Source organism: Rhinopithecus bieti, unplaced genomic scaffold (genome assembly GCF_001698545.2).
Source record: "Rhinopithecus bieti isolate Rb0 unplaced genomic scaffold, ASM169854v2 scaffold_1060, whole genome shotgun sequence".
NCBI classification, from domain to species: Eukaryota; Metazoa; Chordata; class Mammalia; order Primates; family Cercopithecidae; genus Rhinopithecus; species Rhinopithecus bieti.
The window spans coordinates 675,449-688,117 of NW_016803381.1; positions in this window are offsets into that span (position 1 = coordinate 675,449).

The following is a 12,669-nucleotide window of genomic DNA, read 5'->3' on the forward strand; positions in this document are numbered from 1 at the left end:
AAAAAAAAAAAAAAAAAAAAAAAAAAAACCCACAATAAAAATAAAAATAACCATAGGATTATTAGTGCATCATTATTATAGGCAGGCAAGAATAATAACAGCTGAATAACAGTATAACACTTTGTTCTATTTTGTGAAATATGCTTCTAAAATAATTTAAAATGACAGATAATTTTATCATTTTAAAAACAAACTCAAAACAATTCTCAAAGGAGCCCTAAAAGCAGTATGTTTACACATTAAAATAATATTCATCTCTTTACATTCTACATTAAAGTAATTGTTTGCTCTTTTTGTAAATAACATGTGTCTAAGCTGTCATTTGCTAAATGACATGTTACCATTCTTGTTATATCCCAAACCAAGCTTTGCTGGAAAATTTATGTCTAACCTTGCTCTATTAAAAAGAGTGGTTGAGATTTCTTGTTTGTATTTGTAAAACTATAGATCAAGGATGTCGTGTAATCATACGCTAAAGAGAAAGAGTTGTCAGATCATAGTGTTGAAGTCCCTTAGAGATTGTCTGCTCCAATTCATTTGTATTAATCTCATAAATGGGTAAGCCAAGACTCAGAAAGGAGGACTTACAGAGACTTCAAAATCAAAAGGACTTATGTATGAAGCAGTTGTGTACATTAACTGTGGAAGCCCAAAGATGTTTTTAACCTCTTTGGGCTTCAGTTTTCCCATTTATAAAATGGGCATAATAATACCTTCCTTTCCAGGTTTGGGAATAAAATGAGATAATATATGTAGTATACTTATCACCATGCTGTAGACGTTTACTCCCTCAGTAAACACTTACTATTATAGACAATGTTAACTTTAGTTACTGTTGTTGCTAGCAACAATGCTCAAGGTGACACACCTTATGCAGATTAACTGGTACAGTTAGCGACAACCTGAGCTAAGCATCATTTAGTTCACTCATTTTCTAATTGATAATGCATCAAAACAAATCAAATGTTTACAAGTGGAATAAATGATAGTACACATCAAGCGGATACAAAACATCTAGGTGAGTATACAGCACATATTTCTAGAGGGAAATGGCAAAATTTTAGTAGCAGGCACTTTCTCTAGTTTGTAACCATACATGTAACTCTCAATATTGGTCATAAAATTTTCTGCTTTTTTTATTGTCAAAAATTATTCTGATTTGTGTTTGCTGCCCCAGCATAATTATTAACAATGTTTTATATTAATCTCAAAAGTCTTCCAGATTAGATAATAAATCATATAATAATCCTAGGCTTAAAGCAAATATATGCTCTCTAATTGACACAGCTTAAAAAAAAAAATTCTAGGCCAGGCACGGTGGCTCATGCCTGTAATTACAGCACTTTGGGAGGCTGAGGCAGGTGGATCACCTGAGGTCAGGAGTCCGAGACCAGCCTGGCCAACAAAGTGAAACCCTGTCTCTAATAAAAATGCCAAAATTACCCGAGCATGGTGGCAGGTGCCTGTAATCCCAGCTACTCCGAAGGCTGAGGCAGGAGAATCACTTGAGCCCAGGAGGCGGAGGTTGCAGTGCGCTGTAATCATGCCATTGCACTCCAGCCTGGGCAACAAGAGAGAAACTCTGTGTTGTTGTTGTTGTTGTTGTTTTTTTCAAAAAAATAATTCTAATCATAAATAGGTCACAAGTGAGAAGGTTGCATTAGTGTGGCTTTATGATGAGATATATTTTACCAGTGTTAGTTCATTTAGAAGTTAAATCTCCATTGAATGGGACTCAAAGTCCAAGAAAGAAAAAGTAATCAAGTCATCTACAACACATAATTAGAGATTTTATTAATTATGTCAGAACATCTTATCAAAGCATAAGCGGTAACATCCTTGCATAAAAAGTCTTTAAAATCAAATGGTTCATTGGTATGTAGCACCATAAACCCAAATGTGAGCTGAACAAGAAGTTTCATTTCCTTTTAAAATAAAAGTTTATTGGTTACATATTAATACCTGTGGAAAGCTACAGAACTTGCCTAACCATATCCTAGGAATATAAACTGTTAATAAATAAGGTGCTGCCAAACCTAGGCAGCCTACCTTGTCATTATCAATCTGGCTTCCTAAAATACTTTCTTGCCTCTAATACATCATTGGTCAGGTTGATAAAGCCATTTTTCTTTTTTCTGACAGGTTAGAGCCCTGCATTCCAGTATGAGGCGCGTTATTAGCCAAGAAATTGCTTATAATGTTGAACTCATTGAAGTTTACCTCTGTATGTGGGTAAATGAATACACATTTGTGGAAGTGTTTCCAAATAATTTTGTGCTAATAATAATTCTGTTAGATGCCTATACTTCTTAAATTGTCTTAAAGTAAATTTTCACTATCATTATTCAGAAAATTCTTTTCAAAAGCAACTTTGAGCCATTAGATTTTCTCTTCATCATTAAGAAGTTCACACTCCGGTGTGGGGCAATGAATAATGAAGACACAGAAGCCCAGAGATGAATGGAGACAGGCAGAGGCTGTGAATTTTCCACAAATTGGATCCCTGTGAAACTGGGTTGTATCATAATACACAGTAGATAAGTATAGTTGACAGTCAGAAAAATCAAGAGAAATCATCCAGAAAATAGATTTTTTTCAAACAGGAAAGCAAATTTTAGTGTTACATAGTTAATAATGATTATTAAAATAATATGACTATCACAGACCAGGTGCTGGAGCAACATGGCTTTATTGCAGAGGTCTTCACAGTCAATAGGAGTTTCTTGCAAAATCTTAAGCAATAAGTCAGCATTCACAATTTACTTTTTGAGGAGAGGCTGAAGGTCACAGACACAGAGCGTTAAAGGAGCAGGCTAATCTCATAACCCTTAGTGTTATACTGGGATCACTGGATATCCACAGTGAAGGTTTTTCCTCATTCTCTGTTCAGCGCCAACTAGAATCAGGCTATTTCACTGCACATAGAATTATGCAGCTAAATTTCCAGGCTTTCTGTGAAACGTTAAAGCTTTCTATGTCTGTAAGTTTCTGAATCCCCTTAGTTTATTTAGGTTTCTATGCCTCTAAGCAGAGCTGTCGGAAGAAGTTAGTTTTTAAAAGATTACACCGAAATGGGAAAGCAAAAAGCCAGAACAATCAAGTCAGCATGATTTTTTTATTCAACCACACAAGGAGTGATATTGCTAAGAATCTCAGAGTGTATTGCCTAGAGAAAGAGAGAGGGGGAAAAAAGCATTAGATTCTGCTGGAAGAGTGTTAAAAAGGAGGCATTCCCTTTTCTTTCAGTTAAAAAATTCATCTACATATATTTTATAACTAAAGGTTGCCTGTAATGACTTTTTCACAGAAGTATGTAATTAAATGATGCACATTATAAAAATAATGACTGAAATAAGGAACGAATTCACAGTTTGGGGATTCTCTTAATAAATCCTGTGTGACAGGTGCCAATTATGATCATTGCAGCTGCCTCATTTGCTTGCATGTTCTTCTCTATCTCACTTTTCACTCACAGTTTTGGCATCTTGTTCTTTTTTGTACATCTTCTCAATTATCTCTGGTTTGAATCATTTCCCAATCACGAGAAGGATCAGCCTACTCCCAACCCACATTCAAGTGACGTCTTTGAAATGTCAGCTTCCTTAATCAAAGACGGTTGAGGATAAATCTCAGCCAAGTCTCCCAAGAAGGACAAGCAGCACTCAGGCCTCTTCTCTGAGTCCTCCATGAATTTTTGGCTTCCTTAAAGTGATCATTCTCTAAGGCTCTCAGGACAATCCCCTGTTGCAGGACTTAGTTTTTAAATAGCATTTCAGTTGTCTGTTTACTTTCCCCTCTTCCTGTTATATTTATGCTCTAAGAGAATAAGGATTATTATGTGTTTCCTTCATTGGAATATTTGAAATCCTAGCACCTATCTGTGTCAAACACATAGTAAAGCTCTATAAATACTTGTTGAAGAAAGGAATGGAGGCACTGATTAATCAATTATCTAGTTAACTAGGAAGCTACTGGAGATAATACTTTTGGTAACTGTTTACTTTCCTGACGTATACTTAGGGATCAGCTGAAACTGTTTCTAGCTCATTTTACCTGTTTGTTGACATATCATGTATAACATTCATTTGTTCATTGACAAGAAAATGTATTACCTATTATCCAGCAGGAACAATTTTAACCCATTTATGCCTATTTTTTCATTGACAAGAAATGGTATTTATTGAGTATCTATTATGCAGGAGGAACTATTTTAACCTATTTATGCCTGAAGTGAAATTTTTTGAATTTTTACAGTCAGACCTTGGCAATTACCTTGAGCAGTAGGATATAAATAACTCCCACATGCTTAGTGTTCCAATAATGGAACACTAGGCTAAATGGGTTGTACCAGGGAAGGACTGATTTTAAAAAAATGAACCAAATATCCTATCTTCAGGGACCCTAGAAATGGTACAGCAAAAATTAGAATAATAATGTAGGAAATAATAAAGTATGGTATTTTCAATTGTGAGTTAGTGGGAGGCATCTCAGGGAAGATAACCATCTGAGCAGAGACCAAAATGAAGGGGCAGACTAAGTGAACACTTAGAGGAAGAAAGTTCTCAGCTTTTGTCCAGAGAAAGATATGGAATCTTTGTAGGGTTTTGAGCAGAAGACTACTGTGATATGATTTCCACTTTTAAAGGATTCTTCTGAATATTATGGAGAACAGAATGAAATCAGGAAGATTTGTAGAGAACTACTACCATCCTTTAGGAGACAGCTGATTGTTTGGTGTGAAACTCCTGTAGTGGTGGTAGCAAAATGTTGTAAATGTAAAATATATTTTGAGGATAGAACCAACAGAATAGACTAGATATGCAATATGAGATAAAGTGGAGTCAGTAATTTCTCTATTTTTCTTCCTGCTGAGCAACTGGGGTGAATGAAGGTGGCATTTATTGTGATGAGGAATGCCAGGGAATTAGGGGTCTAGTCAGTTTCTGGTTATGTTTGGGATGTCTATTAGACATCATAACAGAGATCTTAAGTAGGAAGTTGATTATGAGGCTACAGTTCAAAGTTTAAAGGTCTGGGCTGGAGATATAATTCCTGATGCCATCTGCATACCCATATTGTTGGAGTAGAAAGATCACCACCTGGGAAATGAGTTTATTTATGGTCTCTAGTTAAATGTCCTGTGTTATCTTTGAATCTTTTCATTTTTTCTTAGCATGATTTTTCATCCTAAAAACTAATTATTTTCAAACTTAGTTTAAATGTCACTTTCTCATGGAGGCATTTCCTGACTTTCTAGAGAGATGAAATACAATTTCTATAAATGCCAGTATCACCAGTGTTACTACTTAGCCCTCAGTAACACACATTGCATTTCTATAACTTCATAAAAAGTATTATGTTGTATGATTCTTGAAGTCAAGGGTTGTTTTATTTTAGTGTATACAGTTCCTAATCCAGTACAAGTGTATCATGGGGTTTCAGTAAACTTTTTGTTAAACTCAATTGCATTGTGATATAGCTTGGCTGTATCCCCACCTAAATCTCATCTTGAATTGTAGTTCCCACAATCCCCAGGTGTCATGGGAAGGACCCAGTGGGGGGTAATTGAATCATGGGGGTGGTTACCTCCATGATGTTCTCATGATAGTGAGTTCTCGCAAGATCTGATGGTTTTATAAGGGGATTTTCCACTTTGCTTGGCACTTCTCCATGCTGCCAACATGTGAGGAAGGATGTGTTTGCTTCCCCTTCCACCATGATTGTAAGTACCCTGAGGCCTCTCCAGCCCTGAAGAACTGTGAGTCAATTAAACCTAGTTCCCTTATAAATTACCCCGTTTTGGGTATGTCTTTATTAGCAGCATGAGAATGGACTCATAGAGTAAACTGGTACCAGGAAGGAGTGGGTGGCTGCAGTAAAGATATCCAAAAATGTGGAAGCAACTTAGGATCTGGGTAACAGGAAGAGGTTGGAACTGTTTGGAGGGCTCAGAAGAAGATTAAATGTGGGAAAGTTTGAAACTTCCTAGAGACTTGTTGAATTGCTTTGACCAAAATACTGACAGTGATATATGATATATGACAATAAAGTCCAGGCTGAGGTGGTCTCAGATGGTGTGATGGTTAATATTGAATGTCAACTTGACTGGATTGAAGGATGCAAAGTATTGTTCCTGTGTGTGTCTGTGAGGGTGTTACCAAAGGAGATTAACATTTAAGTCAGTGGACTGGGAAACGCAGACCCACCCTCAATCTGGGTGGATACCATCTAATCAACTGCCAGCATGGCTAGAATAAAAGCAGACAGAGGAACATGGAAAGAGTAGACTGGCTTAGTCATTGGGACCACATATTTCTTCCATGCTGGATGCTTTCTGTCCTCGAATATCGGGCACCAAGTTCTTCAGCTTTTGGAATCTTGGACCTTCAACCACAGACCGAAGGCTGCACTGTTGGCTTCCCCACTTTTGAGGTTTGGGGACTCAGACTGGCTTCCTTGCTCCTCAACTTGCAGACGTACTGTTGTGGGACTTCATCTTGTGATTGTGTGAGTCAATATTCCTTAATAACCTCCGCTTTATATATACACATCTATCCTATTAGTTCTGTCCCTCTTACAGATGGAGATGAGGAACTTGTCGGAAACTGGAGTAAAGGTCACTCTTGCTGTGCAAACAGACTGGTGGCATTTTGCCCCTGCCCTAGAGATTTGTGGAACTTTGCATTTGAGAGAGATGATTTAGGGTATCTGGCAGATAAATTTCTAAGCAGCAAAGCGTTCAAGAGGAAGCAAAACATAATAGTTTAGAAAATTTGCAGTCTGGCGATGTGATAGAAAAGAAAAACCCATTTTCTGGGGAGAAATGGAAGCTTGTTGCAGAAAATTTCTTAAGTAATGAGGAGCTAAATGTTAGTCACCAAGTCAATGGGGAAAATGTCTTCAGGTCAGCCCCTCCCATCACAGGTCCAGAGACCTAAGAGGGAAAAATGGTTTCCTGGGCTGGGTCCAGGCCCTTCTGCTGTGTGCAAACTTGGGACTTGGTGTCCTGCATTCTTGCCGCCTTGTGAAGAAGGTACCTTGCTTCCCCTTCACATCCTGCCATGACTGTAAGATTCCTGAGGACTTTCCAGTCATGCTGAACTGTGAGTCCATTAAACCCCTTTCCTTTATAAATTACACAGTCTTGGGTATGTCTTTATTAGCAGTGTGAGAATGGACTAACACATTGTTAACCAGAAACCAATCTCTTTTGACTTTTGAGTAAGCAGTCCCACATGACATAAGATTATTATCAAATAGTTGTTATTGCAGAAGTACTGTGTAAGTCTTTAACAGAAACTGCAGTTCTCTACATCCACACTTTGATTCCATTGCCATTCCATTCCAGTGCCATCCTGATTGAACAGTGCAATTAGATAGAGTGTTAATTGTCTGCTAATAGGAGGAATAATGTTAAAATTGCATAGTTCATTCATGTAATAACACTCAAATTACTGTTTTAGATTCCTTTCTAATTTATAACCAAGTTCAGGGATGCTGACCCAATCTTTCACACGCACATTAGCAAATTGTGTTGATAGAAAATATTGTATTGAAATTCTGAATTTAAAATGCATACTAGGCTTGCATTTGGGGAGGATCTAAAAGGAAAGAGTATTCAGTTTTACATTTTTAAATGCTCATTTAAAATAGCTTTTGTAAACATTAAACCTAGAAAGATATGTAGTAGTTTCTCCAGGATTTGCTTTTGGATTGGCTGGGGATGTCAAAGAAAGAAAAGTACACAGAAAAACATTGTTCAACAATAAGCATTCACTAAATGCAAATGGGGTTTTCAGTTTAGAAAGTGTTATAGGAGAGGTACTGAGGTTAGGTGGTCATCTACATTGACTGCATTTATCCTAATGTTCCCTTGATTTTTATACTAGTCACATTTTATTTTTAACAATGTATGTTGTTTATATTTTCACTCCCTACATGGAGTTTTGCTCTCGTCACCCAGGCTGGAATGCAATGGTGCAATCTTGGCTCACCACAAGCTCTGCCTCCTAAGTTCAAGGATTCTCCTGCCTCAGCATCCCAAGTAGTTGAAATTACAAGCATGCGTCACTATCCATGACGAATATTTTGTATTTTTAGTAGCGATGTGGTTTCACCATGTTAGCCAGCCTGGTCTGGAACTCCTGACCTTAAGTGATCCACCTGCCTCAGCCTCCCAAAGTGCTGGGATTACAGGTGTGAGCCACTGTGCCCGGGCTCTCTCCCTACTTTTAAAGATTCAAAAAAAGTGAATCTTCTTATCATATTCCTTAGAAGTATGTAAAAATCTAATATATCTCATGCTATTAAATTGTAAATAGTTCAAATACTTACTCATATTTGCCTATGATAGTTTAATCCTTTTAAGATAACACTACTCTACTCAAAAATTTATCTTGGTATACATTGCTTATGAATAATTCCTGAAATCAAGGCCCTTTGCAATCTGAGTTTCGCTATAATTTTGCTTTCACGTTAATTTCCAACTGTTTCCAAGCACAAACCATTTAAACCTCACAAAAATAGACACTTCCAGTTTTCACTCAAACACACTACTCCTAAACCTTACTCTGTACTTTTACTTATGCTAACTCCTATGCCTAGAATTTTTTTTTCTCATTTGAATTTCTCAGCTCTATATAACCTCCAGGATGAAAATCAAGAACTTATCTCCTGACATTTCAGCTTGTATCTTTCTCTAGTCACTAAGCCACCATAACATTTGTTATTTTAATTATTATATTTGTTTATTCTATGCATGTTTATTGACCTTTCCAGTTCAAGTCAAAATTTGTTAATTATTTTTCATTAGCAAATGTGGTTTATAGGTACTTCAAAAGCAGGGATCATGTCTTATTTTTCTCTCATGATTTTCATAGCATTTGCTTTATGCTTCATAAATACTTGTTGATTGAATAGATTAATTAATGGACAGTTATAGATTTTGTACTCTCTCATAAGACCAGGGTAGCAGATGTCATTAATGTTCTGGCTGGTGACCCATTATCCACTGCAGCAAGAGCCTTTCTTAGTGTCTAATGACTTGCATGTGAGACCTTGTCCTAGACTTGCCCTTGACTTATACATTCAACCTTAAGGAAACCTGGAGATGAACTCCTTGATTCATTAGTTGGTGGTCAGTTTTTTGTAAGAAGCAAAAGAAACTCGTCAGCATACTTATGGTGAAACATCAGATTTCATACTAAGGGACTTTGTGAGGTTATCTAGCTTCTCTCTGACTTTCTGGCAGAATCCCTGAGCATACTCAAAGTATAATGATTTATTTACAGACTGGTATAACTGTTCCTAGTGTAGCAGATCCTCACAGATGAACATTCTATGGTCTTCCCATGTAAGTTATTTCATATTCTGAGAGCATTAAAAATTTAAGGGCTATCTTGATTATTCTAGTAATCTTTACTTGAATTTATAATCATGATTGTTAACAAAATGGTCCATTGGTGCAAAATTTGCTTTTTTTTTTTTTTTTTTTGAGACGGAGTCTCACTCTGTGGCGCCTGGGCTGGAGTGCAGTGGCGTGGTCTCGGCTCACTGCAACCCCTGCCTCCTGGGTTCAAGCGATTCTCCTGCCTCAGCCTCCTGAGTAGCTGGAATTACAGGTGCATGCCACCATGCCTGGCTAATTTTTTGTATTTTTTAGGAGAGATGGCGTTTCACCGTGTTAGCTGGGATGGTCTCGATCTCCTGATCTCGTGTTCCACCCACCTTTGCTTCCCAAAGTGCTAGAATTACAGGCATGAGCCACCACGCCAGGCCACATTATTGTTAACAATTGTCACCACATTGTGCAATAGATCACTAGAACTTATTACTTCCGTCTAACTGAAGCTTTGTGCACTTTGACTAACACCTCCCTTTTCCCTGTCTACCCCACTCCCAGCCTCTGGTAACCACCATTTTACTCTCTATAATGGAATACTACTCGACATTTAAAAAGATGGAAGTTTTGTCATTTGCAACAATGTGGATAAATCTAGAGGATATTATGCTAAGTGAAATAAGCCAGGCACTGAAAGACAAATCCTATGTGATTTTATATGAGAAATAAAAAAAGTAGATGTCTTTATTTGTAAGGCCATTTTTAGGCAGATGTTCCATTACTTCCAGTTAAAGACATCCTAACTGAAATAGAATTAAGCTACTTCTCACTTGGAGTGACATGGTACAACATGTATTTATTTTATGTTGAATTCTGCAGCTACTTTAAATAACCCTTTATTTTGAATTCTTCCTGCAATTACTTTAAAGAATCCTTATCTAACTTATGCCTGATTTGAGGTTGAGAAATCTATGACACTCCACTAAATTATGCCCATAGCATAACGTTTATAAACACAAGTTTCTATTCAGATAGATTCCAGTTTTCATTCTAATTCTGGAATTTATTGACTGTATGATACTGAATCTCCATTCAAAGCTTCAGTGCCATCACCTTTAAGGTGAGCCACACAATACCTACATTTTAGGGTCTTACCAGAACTGAATAAGATGGTGTATATAAAGTATTTAGCAGAAGGAAAAATGGTGGCTAAGAGAAGTGAGTAATGTGCAGCTTGGATGGATAGAACGGTGTCTGGAGACTCACAGTGTGAACTTTTGCTCCAACAATCACCACAGGAACATAACAGGAGAAACGAAAGAAATCACAGGCCCTTTGAAAGAAGTGGCTTGCTGCTGCAAACCCATGAGATAGCTGAAACACTCCAAAGCAAAAGACAAAAGCTCTTGGGAGCTCTATGGCTCTGCCCATTGCCTGAGAAAGCCAAGTACTCAACCTAGCCAACATAGGGCAAGATTATATCCTCCTTTTATAATAGTATTGCAGCTGGCACTCTCTTGAAAGCACCACCTCCTCACTGAAGGCCAACCAACTCCATCCATTACAGCAATTCATAACAGAACAACCCTCCTCCAAAAAAGGAGAAAATAATGGCTAATTCCACTGCCTACAGCACCCTGGCTAACCAGAGGTCCTGAGTTCATCCATGTGACAACTTCACTGTTAGCATCCAAGAAAATTAGTGCACTAAACAAAACTACAACCAAGGACTCTCACAGAGTCCACTTCACTCCCCTGTCCACAGAGCAGGTGCTCCTATTCATAACTGGGAGACCTGAAGATTGATTGCATCACAGGACCCTTTGCAGATGTTCCCCAACACCAGCCTGGAGCCTGGTAGCCATGCCAAGTGGCTAGACCCAAGAGAGCAATAACAATCACTGTATCTGACTCTCAGGAATCCCCAACTTTAGAGGAAGGGGGAGGGCACTACATCAAGGGATCCCCCCATGGGACAAAAGAATCTGAACAACAGCCCTTTAGTTCCAGATTTTTCCACTGCAACAGTCTACCCAAATGAGAAGGAACCAGAAAAAGTAATTCTGGTAATATGACAAAACAAGATTCCTAGAGCACCCCCAAAAGATCACACTAGCTCTCCAGCAATGGATCCAAACAAAGAAGAAATCTCTGAATTGCCAGATAAATAATTCAGAAGATTAATTATTAAGCTACTAAAGGAGGCACCAGAGGAAGGTGAAAACAAATGTAAAGAAATTTAAAAGACAATAAAATGTGGATGAAAAGTCTCCAGAGAAACAGATAGAATAAGGAAAAGACAATCACGAATTCTGGAAATGAAAGACACACTTAGAGAAATGCAAAACACACTGGAAAATTTCAACAATAGAATCAAACAAGTAGAAGAAAGAACTTCACAGCTCAAAGGCAAGTCTTTTGAATTACCCCAATCCAACAAAGACAAAGAAAAAAATTTAAAAAGTAAACAAAGCCTCCGAAAAATTTGGAATTACGTTAGAAGGCCAAACATAAGAATAACTGGTGTTCCTGAGGAAGAAGAGAAATCTAAAAGTTTGGAAAAGCTTATTTGAGGGAATAATTGAAAAAAACTTTCTCTTGTCTTGATCGATATCTGTTATCCAAATTCAAGAAGCTCAAACACACATCTGGAAAACTTATCTTAAAAAGATCACCACCGAGGCACAGAGTCATCAGATTATCTAAAGTCAAGATGAAGGAAAGAATCTTAAGAGCTGTGAAGAAAAAGCATCAGGTAACCTAAAAAGGAAAACCTATCAGATTAATAGCAGACTTCTCAGCAGAAACCCTGCAAGCCAAAAGGGATTGGGGTCCTATCTTTAGCCTCCTTAAACAAAATAATTATCAGCCAAGAATTTTGTATCCAGTGAAACTAAGCTTCATAAATGAAAAAGAGATAAAGTCTTTTTCAGACAAACAAATGCTGAGAGAATTTGCTACTACCAAACCAGAAGTATAAGAAATGCTAAAAGGAGTTCTAAATTTTGAAACAAAACCTTGAACTACATGAAAATAGAACCTTCTTAAAGCATAAATCTTAAGGACCTATAAAACAGTAACACAATGAAAAAAGAAGCAAGGCATGCAGACAACAACTAGCATGATGAATAGAACAGTACCTCACATCTTAATACTAACATTCAATGTAAGTGGTCCAAATGCTCTGCTTAAAAGATACAGAATTGGCCGGGCGCGGTGGCTCAAGCCTGTAATCCCAGCACTTTGGGAGGCCGAGACGGGCGGATCACGAGGTCAGGAGATCGAGACCATCCTGGCTAATACGGTGAAACCCCGTCTCTACTAAAAAA